We start from the raw sequence: 15,202 nt of genomic DNA on the forward strand, positions 1-15,202 counted from the left end.
GCTGAGAGGACCGAACTCCTCCTCACCTTCCTGAGCAACATAGCGCAGCCAAGGGTCTCTGAGCTCTGGCCGGTGGCCAACATGATAGAGGCAGTCTTGAGAGACCCATCCTCGGCACTGAGCGAGGTAGGCATCACGCAGCTGGATCGCCCCACCTGCCTGCACTCCAGGGGCCGTTCCCCCTACCCCGAGGCCAGGCCCTGGGAGCATCCAACGGGTGGCATCTGAGGCCGGCGAAGAACGACGGCAAGGAAGCAGTTCCTGGCAGCTGCTGGGGCCGTGGCTGTGCCTCACCCCGCTCCACCCCCCTACCTCTACCAGGTGAAATTGATAGTGAGGGCCATCCATAGGCATATGCTAGCCAACAGCCACAATCTGCTCCTGAGGGACATCCTGAGGAAGACCCTGCTCCAGCTGACCCGCCTGCACCCTCTGGAGGTGACCGTTGCTCTGCTGGAGGCTTCCCCGCACTGTGACAGGTATGTGGCCCCTCAGCCCCAGGGGCAGGTGACGACCTCCACGCCTGCCCAAGCGGAAGGGGTGGTGGCCCAGGTGGACCCTACTGAACGTGTGCTCTGGCTCTGCAGCTCTGCAAGGGCTCTGTGGAGAATATTGGCCTCCGACCCCCTCGTTGCAGAATATGCATTCAAGGAGATGCTGCAGATCCAATACCACGAGACCACCGCCTTCAAATTGTCTGGAAAGAGCCACTGTTTCCCCTTCCTGGCTGTGAGTGTCTGGATGAGGTCCACTCAGGCTTCCCAGGGCTCTGAGTACTCCTCCCCCAGGCCCTCCTCCTCCCCACGGCCCCCAAACCCAGACCTCCCCTGGGGCTCCTGGGCCCGGGGCATCCCGCTTGGCCCTGCAGCACACAGGCAGGCAGCCCAGCCCTGCAGCCTCCTGCCTGCTCGGCAGCAGGGAAGCCTGGGCCAGGGCAGCTGCCGGCCCAGAGCAGGCAGCAGGGCTGGGGAAGGGAAGCCCAGGGCAGCCGGCAGGGCCAGTGGGGCTGGCTGGGCTCTTCTCTCCACACTGTTGAGCCTCATGTGCCTGCGCCACGAACGGGAACCGAGTCCCCAGAGCTGCCCTAGGCTCTGGCCCAGCACCTCCCCGAGCTCAGCACAGCCCCTGAGGCCCCCAGGCCCGGGCACTGCCCCAGGGACAGCCCTGCAGTGAGAGCACTCCCTGGTTGTTTTCTACAGATCAGCTGTGCTCTGCAGGAGATCTTCCAGGTGCCCCTCAACTCCCCATGCGTGCAGTACTTCTTTGGGGAGCTCTTCATTGCAGTGGTCCTGCAGATCTCTCTCTTCCTGAAGTGCAAGCAGGAGAGCTGCTGCCCCTCGCACACTGTGTGCGGAGAGGAAAATCTTTCTGTGGCCAACTGCGTCATGTGCGTTGTCCCTCCTCCCTGGTCTCTGCCCTGCAGCCAGTGCCAGGGCTCCACCTTTGACCGCCCCTTGCTCTCCGCGCAGGACGGCGGTGACCACCATGCAGACTCTCTTCTGTGCCGTGGGTGGCACCTCGCTGGTTGAAGACATGTGGAGGCAGGATGCCTGGCCCATGCTGCAGAGCCCCGACACCTTCCACACCGGGATCGGCGTGCTGACTAGGTGACAGCCTTGGCAGTGGCCTCTGTCTCCCGCAGCGCCTCTGTCTCCCTCAGAGGATGCCCCCCCACCGCACGATACCCTTCCTCCTGAGCGGCGGGGTTCAAGCAGCCAACGCCAGGCGCAGCCGCAGCCCCGTCCGGCCTGGCCAGGCCTGTGGAGTCAGGACTGGGGCGGGCAGGCCCAGAGGGGTTTGCCTGCCCAGCTCAGTGCTGACAGTGCTTTCTTCTCCTGGCCAGGGCGCTGCGCTCGCAGGGAAGGAAGCTGTGCTACTGTGTGTTTGAACAGGCGCTCGTACACCTCTGCCGGGAACAGAACTACCAGGACATGGGTGCCATGGCTGTCTTTGTCGAGGTGGGCCTCGTGCACACGCTGCCTCTCTGGTGGCAGGGGGTTGAGCTGGGCTGCTGCCCCAGCCTGGGCCGTGACCAGCCCTGGTGCCCTGCCCTGAGCCGTCCGGCAGCTTGGCCGGCTGTGCCAGGCGCTCACTCTGCTGCTGCTGCTTGCGTTTCAGCTGCTGGACTGCATCGGCTCTGACCCCCTCGACAGACACGTCCTGCGCGTCCTCAAGGTCCAGCTGCAGAGCCAGAACTTGGTGCTGCGCAGGATGACGCTCAGCAGCCTCGTCAGGCTCTCCAGGAGACCCAAGCAGCACGTGAGCAGGGGCAGCCGGGCTCGGGGAGAGCGTCCACCCAGGGCTGGGCTGCAGGCGGTGGTGCACGCAGAGGCTCGCTCAGGCCGTGACGGGGACCGGGAGCGCTGGGAGCGGTGCCCACTGCCCCCGCTGCCCTGTCCGGCTGCCCCGGAGCACTTGAGGCTGGGCCCTAGGCTGTGCCGCACGCTCAGAGATCTCTGCCCACCTGGCACTGCACCCTCTCCATGCAGAGCGGCTTGGCCCACATGGTCCTGGACTGCATCACAGCATTACACCCTGTCCTTCGTGTAGGCAGCAGCTCTGGGAATCCTGCTGACAGACGTCTTGCAGCAGCTGAGGGTCGATGACTGCAACATCAGGATGGCGGCCCTGACAGTCCTCAGCAACATGCTCTGCCTGGTGGACAGGGAGATGGCTCTCCCCATCGCTCTGCAGCTGCCTGAGATGCTCCTGCCGCTCTTTGACAACGTAAGGCAGCGGGAGAGGCTTGCTTCACACACCACCACGGGCACGTGTGTGTGGGCCGGGGGCACGCGGCCCTCTCCACGCGTGGCCACTGCCCACTGAGGACTTCTCCTCACTGCAGAGGCAGAGCTGCAAGCATTCATCTCCTCCCCATGGGCTTGGAGGAGCGAGGACTGAGGCCCTCCCCTCTTCCTTCCCTCCTCCTAGGAGTCCAGCTGCGTGCGAGAGCACTCCATCCTCCTCTACAGAGATGCGATGGGGCTCGCAGTCAGCACCCACAGAAAGCAGATGAAGGCGGCAGTGCGGAGGAGCCTGATGTCCCTGTTCTTCCACCTGCACGACCAGGAGGAGAGCGTGGCTCAGGTGGAGACTTCTTTGCCCTCCAAACACGCCTCTGAGCTCTCCTCAGAGCCTGGCCCGGCCCGCAGCCACAGAGCAGAGCTGGCAGCAGCTGCAAAGGCTGGCAGGGACATTCTGGGCACCTACCCTGCCTGACCTGGCCAGGCTCCACAGCAGCACACGGCCACAGAGAGCTCAGTGCTGGAGCCCCTGTGGGCTTCCTAGCAGCGCCTGCAGCTGTCTGAGGCCAGGGTTTGGACCCCCAAGCTGTGATCCCCCTCTGCCCTGCCCAGGAACCCCCAGGTCCTGTCCCCGGGGCAGCGGTGCTATCTACCAGTCTCTGCCACTCTGCAGGCCTCTCGGGAAGTCCTCCTTGTATTCTCCAAGTTCCTGAAGAACAAGCCGCTCAGGAAGCTGCTGAAGACAAAGCAGGCATGCAGGGTTGCTGAGTGCCTGGTAAGGACGGCCCCAAAGCCTGAGCTCCAGCCTGGAGAAGGCCCTGTCCCCCAGTGCCCAGGACGTGGGCTCGCAGCTGAGCCCCTGCCCACTGCGGTGGCAGCCCGGTGCTGCCTGCCTGTGCTGCACACTGGCTCCCTTTGCAGCCTGGAGCCCAGGGAGCCCCAGCACAGGCGGGTCTTGGCAGCAGGGTGGCACTGCAGCACCCTGCCCTCTGCACCCTCCAAAGCCCAGCCCCAGCCAGCGGCTGGCTGGTCACCCCGGGTGTCTGGGCAGAGGAAGGCTGGGGAGGCCAGTCCTGGGTACCCTAGCGGGGGGTTCTGGGTACTGTAGGGAGGGATTCTGCACCAACCCTGTCCCCTCTTGCTCTCTCCAGCTGAAGGACAGGAGCAGACGGGAGGAGTACCTGGAGCAGAGCCTGCCCTACCTGCGGAGCAGTCAGGAGCAGCTGCGTGTGGAAGCCGTCAGGTTCCTCGGTGAGTCCCACCCGTGCTGAGGGTCGGTCCCTGCCCTGCGGCAGCTCAGCCCCGGCCCCAGCTGCTGCCGAACGCCCCGACTGCCCAGCGGCGCGGGGCTGGGCACCCACGGGGCTCCCTGACACCCTCTCCCAGCCCTGCCCACACCAGGGGAGCTGGCGGCAGCCTCTCTGGGTCCCTCGCAGCCGCCCTGGGCTTCACAGGCCGGGGACAGCCCTGGGCTCGCTCTTGCCCTGGGGAGGAGGGTGTGTGGCCGGGCCGGCGGGGTGGCTGGGGAGGAACTGGGCTGCTGGGGCGGGCGGGCCAGCGGCATCTGACGGGCTGTCTGTGCCTAGGGCTCGTCAGTTGGCAGCTGGCAGCTGGGCAGCAGGAGAAGCTCCAGACCATCTACGAGGGTGAGTGAGGGCAGTGGGGCGTCTGCGGGTGGGCAGGAGGAGAGGAAGGGCCCTGGGTAGGCAGCTCCAAGCCCTGCCCTGGCAAGGGAGGGCTCTGCTCCCTGCACAGGTGAGGAGTGGTGCGGGCAGAGCGGTGTGAGATTTCAGGGGCCTGTGGGCCATTGGCGGCAGCGCCTTCCCGCTGCTTTCCAGAGCCCCCGGTCCTTCCTGGGGTGGGAAGAGCTGGGGGGCCAGGGGTGCCCTGGCCGAAGGGGCTCCTGAGGTCCCTGCAGACACAGGCTCTGACCTTGGCTCTGTTCCTTCCCATCACAGCCCTTGAAGACATGCAGAGTGACAGCAGCCCCACAGTCTCTTCCCTGGCGACTGAAACGCTGCTGAGGCAGCGTGGTAGCAGGGGAAGAGCACCTTCCAGATTGCCCTGGAGCAGGTTGCGCCACTGGCTCCTGAGAACAAGGAGGGGAATGGCCCCTGCCTGAGGAGGTGATGCCAACAGGTCAATTCGTGGCTTCGGGATTCGTGTCATCGGCAGGGCTCTGGGTTTTGCAATTGCAGGTTGCTGTACAGGCCACCAGAGCCACTGGCAACGAATGGGATGCACCTGGGATCCTGGGGGAGTTAGTGGTGCTCACTGAGAGAGGTTTAAACTAGTTTCAAAGGGGCAAGGGGGTAAAACTGGGCCTGCCTGCCAGGAATCCACCCAGGGGAAGCACGCTGCGGCTTGCAGGACGGTGTGCTAGCAAGGACTCCCACGCTGCCCTCCCAGTTCAGGTGGGGGCTAGAGATACAATGGGAAGCAAAGGGGCAAGGGTTATCAATGGTTTCGGAACCACAGAAACACTTGAGAAGGGCTGGGTAAAAGTCACACCCCGTGCCCGTTTGGCCGCAGCCCCAGGCAGCCCTGGACTGGGCACTGAGGAGGCTGCACCTGGAGTAAGTGCTGGGCCCAGTTCTGGGTGCCACAGTACAGGAAGGACACAGGCTTCCTGGAGAGGGTGCAGGGAAGAGCCACCAGGCTGATGAGGGGTCTGGAGAGCAGGCCTCCTTGGGAGAAGCTGTGGGAGCTGGGGCTGAAGAAGAGGAGGCTGAGGGGAGCCCTTATGGCGCTCTAGAGCTACCTGGAAGGAGGTTGTAGTTGGCGGGGTCGGGGTGGCCTCTTCTCCAGTGACTAGCGATAGCAGCTGGGGAAGTGGTCTCCCATGCACCAGGGGAGGTTCAGGGCAGGCATTAGAAAACATTTCTCCACCAAAAGAGTGGTGCAGCATTGGAACAGGCTGCCTGGGGAGGTGGTGGAGTCAGCGTCCCTGGGGGTCTTTCAAAACGGGGCGGGGGGGGGTGCTTGTGGGAGCTGCTTTAGTGGGTCAGTGGTGTCGGGCTAACGGCTGGACGTGATGATTTGCAGGTCTTCTCCAGCCTTGAGGACTGGAGGACTCTGTGATGGCTGGCCCTGCAGATGCCTGGGAGAACAGGAGCTTGTCAGGTAAGCCATGAGATAAGACACTGCAAGGCTGTTAACTGCCTTAGAAAGGAACAACCCTCCACGACCACCACCATGGGACAGTGCGCAGGGGCAGTGGGCAGGAGTTGATGGAAATCACCTCTTGGGACTCTTGTTAATCCAAAGCAGGACAGGTGATGCATATGTACAGGTGTGAGAGGTACCCTAATGATTTCAGATGAGGATATGGTAGAAAAGTGATACACACTCTGACCAAAGGGGTGCCTCCTTTGTTGGGTCACCCCCTCTTGCAAGAACGTGTAATAAGTTACTGCTTCAATAACGTGTGGACCCAGAGTCCTTTCCTAGGACCACTGGCATTTCTAACACCTCTCCTGCCAGGAGGGTGCAGAGAGGTGGGCGATGGTCTCTGCAGCCAGGGGACAGGAGATGGGACAAGGGGCAATGGGCTCAAGCTGCCCCAGGGCAGGGTCAGCTCAGCTGGGAGGGAAAAGTTCTTCCCTGGCAGAGCTGTCAGGGCCTGGCCCAGGCTGCCCAGGGAGGGGCTGAGTCCCCAGCCCTGGGGGTGTTTAACAGAGGGGAGATGAGGTGCTCAGGGCTCTAGTTTAGCATAGGATGGGAATGGTTGGCCTTGATGATCTTCCAAGGTCTTTTCCAACCTGGTGATTCTGTGATTCTGTAATACATGGGAGCTGTAGTGAAGGAGATAAAAATCACACCCACCTGATGAAACCTGGATTAAAAAGTTGGCCATCCCTATAAGTCAATGTAGTGGTAATAATGTTCTGGGCTGGTGTGGTTTGGCCAAGCAAAGGTAGACAGGGCTTCTGATAGTTATTTAGGTATATATTAAAGAGATAAAAATCCAGGTGTTTTGGGGAAGGTGGGTGTCAGAGCTGCAGGGCACCACCAGGCTGTAACTGACCTTGGTGTGGTCATTTCAAGGGGGCCTTGGGGATAACTTGTATATTTGGAATAGTTGATATTGGTGTGGAGCCCCCAGCACAGGAATGACAGGGACCTGCTGGAGGAAGGCTGCAGGGTTGATCAGGGGCTGGAACACCTCTCCTGTGAAGCCAGGCTGGGGGAGCTGGGCTGGTTCAGCCTGGAGAAGAGAAGGCTCCAGGGAGACCAAATTGCGGCCTAAGAACACTTAAAGGGTCCTGCAGGAACATGGGAGAGGGGCTGGTCACCAGGGAGGGCAGGGACAGGACACGGGGCGATGGCTTTGAGCTGACACAGGGCAGGGTTAGGTGAGAGGTTGGGAAGGAATTCTTCACTCTGAGGGGGGTGAGGCCCTGGCACAGGGTGCCCAGAGAGGCTGTGGGAGCCCCATCCCTGGAGGGGTTCAAGGCCGGGTTGGATAGGCCTTTGGGCACCCTGATCTGGTGAGGGTGTTGGAACTAGATGGGCTTTGAAGTCTCTTCCAACCCAAAGCATCCTGTGATACTATGATTCGATGATTCTATGTATGTGTAACCTGCATGGGGGCTGTGCAATTAACTCATTTGGGATGCACAGTGGGAGGAATGGTCCCCTGTGTGCCCTGCACTGCAATAAAGGATACCTGCTAAACAGTCACCATGGCCAGTGAGTTTTGACTCCAGCTTTTCATGGCATCACCGCTGGCCAACCACAGAAGGTATCTACCAATACCAATCAATATTCATACTGATTAGCATTTAGGTCATTCTGAAAAGTCTATGTGCCAGTAGTCCCCAGGAGTTAATCCTTGCTTCACAAGTCCTCCCATAACCTTCTTTCCAATTTTGGGGTTATTTGAGTGACAAAGGGCATGTTTCTTTACTACAGTGTCTGCTATACTCTGTGTTTTGGGCCCAGAAAATTCCTTCTAGCAGTCCACACCGGTGTGTCTGCTCCTGTATGTGTTTCCTGGTGCAGTCTCTTAAGCACATTTCCCATCATTCTTTCAGGAGTCGGTAATTGATTCAGTGGTGCCACCCAGCAGCCTTGATCATTTTTGGAGCCATCTAATTGTTCTGCCAACTACTTTTCAGTGTGTTTTGGTGGTAACAGTTCTAAAGGAGAACCTGGAATTAAAGCTCCTTCTAAGTTGGACTCCTACATGGCTGCCTTTTGATTTCCTTTTTGGTGAGCTTTCTTCTCAGAGACACAGCAGCCTGCTGGGGCTAGAAAGTTAAACAAGCTGCTTGTGGCATCCAGGCAGCCTCGTAGGTAGCGGTACCAATCAACAAGACATCTGCATGCTGTGCGAGTGTGATGGTGCTGTACTCACTGTGCTGTTCTAGCTCCTTTGCCAGTGCATCACCAAACAACACGGGGATGTTTCTGAATCCCTGAGGAGGTACAGCCCAACAGAACTGCAGCTTCCATCCTGTAGTTGGGTTTTTCCCATTCAAAAGCAACCATGGTCTGACTCTGTTCTGCAACGAGGGTACAAAAGAAAGCATCCTTCAAGCCCAGCCCTGTAAAATATGTATTCCTATCAGGAATTGAGGCAGGGAGGGTATAAGGATTTGGAACCACAGGACACACATCTATAGATCTTGCATTAAATTCTTGTAAATCTTTTGCCAGTCTATATTCCTGGGAGTGAGGTTTTTTCACAAGCAAAATTGGAGTCCCTCATTCCAACTGGTATTCCCTTAGTTGTTCGTGCTCGGAACTTATCACAGGTTCCAGTCCCTTCCAATCTTCCAGTTTAATAGGATATTGTTTCTTTCTTAACAATATTGTTTCTTTCTTAACCAGCTGGGCTCCTGCTTTCAGTTGAATCTTTACCAGAGTCATGTTCCTGGCTCGGCCTGATGTTCCTGAGGACCACGCTGTAGATATTATGGGCTCCAATACTTGATCAGGAGTATCTACCTCTTCCATAGGACTCTCAGTCAACAGGCATATCTGAGTTCTCCATACATTTTCTGAGGGAATATGTAACTCAACACGCTTTGGAGAAGGTTAATTGTGCATTTAATTTACAGAGTAAATCCCATCCTGGTCATGGCAAAGGGCGTTCTGGCAGAGAGGGGAATTTATGTGCCAATTTAGTATCCCCAATTCCGAGTTTCAAAGGCTGTAAAAGTGGCCTCAAAGATTTTTTTTCCCTGTAGTACTAACAATGCTTATCTTAGTCTTACTTAATGGTCCCTTACAACTTGTTAATACAGAACGTGTGGCCCTGCTATCAATCAAAAAACCCCAACAAAACCCTATCATTTCATCCCCCAGCTTACTGGAACCAGAGGTTGGGCTGGTGAAGCTCTAATAGATTCCTCTGGTCCCCTACAAGCTCACCCAAATTCTACCAGTTCCCTCTTTCTCTTCCTCTTGACTACTCTGAAGGTGTGGACGTTCCTTTTTCCAACAACTCTCCTGCTTATAGTAGGCACAGCAGCTTCCTCCACAACCTCTGCCTCTGCCTTCTCCTCCTCCTTCACCCCCTCTTCCCTGTCCTCCTGTCAGGGCAGCCAGCACAGCAGCCTGCGGTTCTGCTCGCCCTCACTCCTCCTGTTCTTCCACCTCTTCGTAAATACTCTGCATGCAATCAACTTTAACTGAGCAGCTGTCCTCCCACCCACCTCTGGCAGTTTCCTTCTAATGCCTGATGCAGACTGACCAGCAGACACCACATTAAACAGAGTCATATGGCCAGCAGCCTCCAGGTCCCAATCAAAGGAATCACCCTTCATCACAGAAGCTTTAATTACCATTCTCCCATCCAGAGAGCCAGTCCTCTGTGTGATATGGGAAATACAGAAGATCTTTGAGGTCCCTTCTAACGCAAAACACGCTGACTCTGTGGTTCTGTCACACAAATCTGCAAGAGTGAGCTGTCTTTACCAAGAAGGGGCAACATCAAATTGCACACCAGGTACTAAGAAGGATTCAAGGGGCCTCCGGTAGGAACGTGATTGGGGTGAGATTTTACCAATGTGCCTAACACATCCAGCCCCTTCTCAGTGTCTGTGGGGACAGGACAAGGGGCGATGGGCTCAAGTTGGAGCCCAGGGAGTTCCCCCCAATGTGGGGAAGAACTTCTTGGTGGTGAGGGTGAGGGAGCCCTGGGACAGGCTGCCCAGGGGGTGTGGAGTCTCCTTCTCTGGAGAGATTCCAGCCCTGACCTGTCCTAGGGACCCTGCTTGGGCAGGGGTGGGTCCCCATGGGGTCTGGGGGGCCCTTCCAGCCCCAGTGATTCTGTGATCCTGGAGTTGTACAGACAGGCTGTCAGAGCATCTGGACCCAAGATAAGGAACTTGGGGCAGAAGAGTCACCGTGAGCCTTTATCAGGAAGAAAACACCCAGGGTTCCTGCGAAGGGCACTGAGGGCTTCATCTTCAACAACCACTGGGGGACCCCCAAAAGACCCTCACAGAAGTTTTTAAAGCTTAAGGCGTGTGTGTATTAACAGACTTAGTTAACAGACTGAGTATATACGAGCGTGCTGGTAAATCTAATGCCCGGGTAAAGGGCTTAGTGGACATCCTAACGATGGCACACACAGCCGCGCCGGCTGCCTGCGGATTGGCATGCACGCTGGGTCGGAGGCATCCCCCGCGCTGCCCGAGGGAATGCCCGCTTCTCCCGGGACCGGGATGCCCGGGGACGCTGCCCAGAGCCGCCCTACGCTGGGCACCGCCCGCTGCCGCTGCCCTGCTGCCCCGGCGGCGCCGGGCCGGACGCGGGGCTGCAGCGCCCAGCCCGGGGGACACGGTCCCGGCCACACCGGCCCGGGCGGGGGCGGGGCGGTTGGGCAGGGCCGGGGCGGACACGAGGAGCGCGGAGCTTTCGCTTTCCCTTTCCCCTTCGCGCAGCTCCTGCTGCTGTCGGGCCGCGGCGGCGGCAGCGCACGGGGCGGGGGGGGGGACGGGGCAGCGGCGGCGGGCGGCGGGCGGGCTGGGGGCGGCGGGGGACCCGCTGCGCGTCTCTTGCAGACCCCGTCGGGCGGCCGCGGGCGGGAGATGGCAGCGCGGAGCCCGCTCGCAGGGCCCGGGCCCGGCCCGGTCGCCTTGGCCGGGCTGCTGGTGCTGCTGAGCGCGGCCTGGGCGCTCGGCGCGGCCCGGGAAGGCGGCGACCCCCCCGCGGAGTTCCCGTGGGGCGCGGTGCGGCTGCCCCGGGACGTGGTGCCGCTGCACTACCAGCTCCTCATCCACCCCAACCTCAGCACCCTCAGCTTCGCCGGCACGGCCGCCATCCAGGTGACGGCCGCTCGCCCCACGCGCTCCGTGGTCCTGCACGGGAAGCACCTGAGTGTCACCGGCGCCTGGGTGCAGGCTGCGGGCGCCGGCTCGGCGCAGGAGGCCAGGGTGCTGCAGCACCAGCCCCTGGAGCAGATGGCTCTCCTGCTGGACCAGCCGCTGCGGGCCGGCCACAACTACACGCTGCGGGTCCAGTACCACGCCAACCTCTCCCAGTCCTTCCACGGCTTCTACCGCAGCTCCTACAGCACCCGGGATGGGGAGCGCAGGTAAGCCTCCCTGGCTGGGCGGGTCTGGGCTGCCCTGCGCGGGGATGGGTGCCCCAGCTTGGGACACCTTTCAGGTCGGCTCTACAGAAGACTGTGGCCATCTGTGCGGTGCGTGGGGCGTACCCGAGGGCTGGGGACGGCACCTCTCAGGCCGTTACTGTGTGAGCAGCGTCACAGCACATCACACCTGCGTTGCAGTGCAGGGAGGATACTATTGGGCAGCTTGTTTCAGCAGTTGGTGGGCTGGCAACCACTTCCCTTATCTTAGTTCCTCCATTTAATGACAACTGAAGACTCCAAGGGCGCTGCACCAGCCCCTGCCAGAGCTCCCACAGCCCTCCTGCCACCGCCTCTCACCACCACCAGCAGTTAGAATCACAGAATCATAGAGTCACAGGGGTTGGAAGGGACCCCCAGAGCCCATCGGGTCCAACCCCCTGCCAAAGCAGGGTCCCTAGGACAGGGCTCATAGGTCGCCATCATAGAATCCCAGCCTGGTCTGGGTCAGAAGGGACCCCAAGGGTCCCAGAGCTCCAACCCCCTGCCACAGGCAGGGACACCAACCTCCAGGCCTGGAGCTACACAAGGCTGCCCAGGGCCCCAGACAACCTGGCCTTGAACACCCCCAGGGACGGGGCACCCACCCCCTCTCTGGGCAGCCCCTTCCAGCCCCTCACCACTCTCTCTGCAAAGAACTTCCCCCCAGTCTCTCCTCTCCCCCTTCCCTCCTCCAGCTTCTCCCCAGCCCCTTGTCCTGCCAGTCTCTGCCCTTTAACAAGCCCATTCCCCTCCTGTTCCTGGGGTCCCTTCAGGGACGGGGAGGCTGCAGTGAGGTCCCCCCACAGCCTTCTCTTCTCCAGGCTGACCCAGCCCAGCTCCCTCAGCCTCTCTGCGTAGGGGAGCTGCTCCAGCCCTCTGAGCATCCCCGGGGCTCCTCTGACCCCTCTCCACCAGCCCCACATCTCTCTTGTCCTGGGGCCCCAGCTCTGGACACAGGACTCCAGCTGGGGAGGGCAGAGCAGAGAGGGACAATCCCCTCCCTGTCCCTGCTGCCCCCCCTCTGCTGATGGAGCCCAGGATCCCATCGCCCTTCCCAGCTGCAGGAGCCACTGCTGCTCATGGGGAGTTTCTCATCCCCCCTGACACCCAGGTCCTTCTCCTCAGGGCTGCTCTCCAGCAGCTCTTCTCCATCTACTGCTCTCTGTAAAGCGGGCACCCTTTCCCATGGCAGAAACACTGCTTCTTACCTCCAAGACCATGAATATCTTCTTGGATGTCTCTATCACGTGGTACAGCTGGCAAATATGCTGGTGACTTAAATTCTTCATAGCATCAATTTCTATTTTAACACGAGGCAGGTCATCCTAAGACACCCAAAAAGCAAGCCATGACATCGCTGACCACACTGGGGGCCTGTACATCACAGTAAGCATCAGACTGTTGTGCAACTGATGTGCCTGTGTGCCTGTCAGTGCTCGATCTGACTGCTCAGATTCAACCCAGCCACAGCTCTGCCACTACTCCCCTAAGACCCCAGCACGCTGATCAGCCAAACCCAGATGGGCAGATGTGAAACAGCACTCTCACCAGAATCCTGTAATGATAATTAATGGCTGTAATCATCTCTGACTTCCCCCATTTGATAGCTGCCCTCTCAACAAGGGGGGGGGGCAGATTTGCAGCCACCTGTTAGAATTCTTCCAGGTCTTACAGCCAGAGTCAATACCCAACAGCAAAAGCAGGCAGCGTTTTGACAGGCAGCAGCCCTGTGTTCCTCAGGACCCCAGCAGAACAGCAGAGGATGTCTTACCCCCAGAGCAAGCTTGTCCATGATCTTTATGGCAACTTTTTCACCAGTGAGAAGGTGCCTTGCGAGCTTCACCTTCGCAAAACCACCTAGAATGGAAAAAAAAAAACAAACCCAACCTAAAAAAGGGCATTTAGAGCCCCCTGCAAGGCTGTGAGGACAGGCTGGCTCGCCTGCAGTCTCACAGCCAGGCTGGAGGGGGGAGCAGGCACGGTATGCAGTGCCTGCACTAAGGGCAGAAGTGATCACAGCTATTTCAGAGTCGTGCCCCCCAAGAAACCTGCACTTGAAGCCTGACCTACAGGTTCTGCAGCAGCAGTGAGTCTACACTCAGGTGAAGCCTGAAGCACTCAGGCAGACCCAGCCTACCTGCTCCGATGGTCTCACGTAACTCATAGTACTTGAGAACTTCCTCGTAGTCACTCGCAGCCATTCTCAGAGGAACAGGGATCAGCAAGGCTTCTCCTTCTCTGCAAGGAGAAAGCGCAGCTGGTGCTCAGGCTTCTCCATCCTCGGGGCAGAAGGGAAAGCTGAGCTGCTGCCCCGGCTCAGCCCCAGCCCGCAGCCCCCGAGGGGACGTGGGAGGGGAACTGGAAGGGTCAAAGCAGGAAGACTGGAGAGCAGAACAGTTGTATACTAAAGCAAAACGCAGCGAGGAGGCAAATAACAAAGAGGGGCCAATAAACCCGATAAAGACAGCAGATGCAGCTGCCGCCCAGACACAGCCCGGCACGTCCCCTCAGCCGCTGGGGTCAGCTGCCCCCAGCCTGCCCGCTGGTGGGGGGCGTGAGGAGCAGGACCCCCCCCCCACACACCCCAGCTCCGGGTCAGCGGCGGGAGCCAAGAGACTCCCGGGGCACCCGCGCGGAGCCCGGGCGGGCCCGCGGCTGCCGAGAGGGGCGGCTGCCTGGCAGCGGCAGCTTCCCCCGCAGCACCGCGGCCGGGCCGGGAACAGGCCGCGGGGGCCGCGCAGGCAACAGGCGGCTCCACGCCGCTACCGCCCCGATCGCCACCCGGCCCGGCCCGGGGCTTCCTGCCCGGGGAGCCGCCAGGAGAACCGGCAGCCCAGACTCCCCGCCGGGGCCGCGCCCGGCGCCGGCCGCACTCACCCCGCGGCAGCGGCCGCCCCGGCGCCTCTTGCCGTTCAAATCCAGCGGCCGCGGCGCCCGCATCCGGCCGGCGCTGCCCGAGGGCCAATCACGGCGCCGCGCTGCGCCGGAATGGGCGGGGCCGCGCCGAGCTCGACGGGAGGGAGCGGCGGGGGCGGGGGGGTGTGTGTTTCGCTGCCGCCTCGGCCCCCCCCGGTCCCGGTCCCAGCGGAATGGACCCACCTCCTCCGGCCGCCGCCACACGGCCAAGCCCCACAGAGTCACCGGGCCGGAAAAGCTCTTTAAGCTCCTGGAGTCCAACCGTCCCTGTCCTGGGCTAAACCAGATCCCTGAGCACCTCATCTCCCCTCTGTTAAACACCCCCAGGGCTGGGGACTCAGCCCCTCCCTGGGCAGCCTGGGCCAGGCCCTGACAGCTCTGCCAGGGAAGAACTTTTCCCTCCCAGCTGAGCTGCCCCTGCCCTGGGGCAGCTTGAGCCCATTGCCCCTTGTCCCATCTCCTGTCCCCTGGCTGCAGAGACCATCGCCCACCTCTCTGCACCCTCCTGGCAGGGCAGGGCAGGTGGGGAGAAGGTCTCCCCTTTTTACCTCATTTAAGTACTTCCAAACCAGGAGATGGGAACATTCCAGGGAAGGAAACATCCCATGCAAGTCATATGATTTCCCTTCAAAAAGCACCACAATTCATGGAAACCCCACGGGCAGGTTCGGCGTGGCACTGCCGCGGGTTGTACGGGGACAAGGGAGAAAGTGTTGCGCTGTCACAGGCCAGAAGTACAACTGCACTCATCACACCCAGGGGAGAGTCACCAAACATGCTCCTGCCAACACAGCATCACCACATGCAGCATAGATGAATTTTAACAAGGCCAAAGGCAGAGTCCTGCCCATGGGACAGAACAAGCCCAGGCAGCGCTCCAGGCTGGGGGAGACTGTCTGGAGAGCTGTCAGGCAGAGAAGGCCCTGGGGGTGTTGGGTGACTGTGACTGACCACG

The 15,202-nt window shown here is 60.2% G+C and overlaps 1 long non-coding RNA gene across 1 annotated transcript; it reads right to left on the reverse strand.

The window, feature by feature from the left end:
- Positions 1 to 12,608: 12,608 nt before the first annotated feature.
- On the reverse strand, positions 12,609 to 13,485 carry LOC311204033. Its single transcript, XR_014617997.1, has 3 exons — positions 13,469 to 13,485; positions 13,103 to 13,188; positions 12,609 to 12,656 (listed from the first exon to the last, which is right to left on the reverse strand). It is a non-coding gene; the product is annotated as an uncharacterized lncRNA (long non-coding RNA).
- Between the last annotated feature and the right edge of the window lie 1,717 nt (positions 13,486 to 15,202).

The sequence above is a fragment of the Gallinula chloropus genome (assembly GCF_964237585.1).
Source record: "Gallinula chloropus genome assembly, chromosome: Z".
NCBI lineage: Eukaryota > Metazoa > Chordata > Aves > Gruiformes > Rallidae > Gallinula > Gallinula chloropus.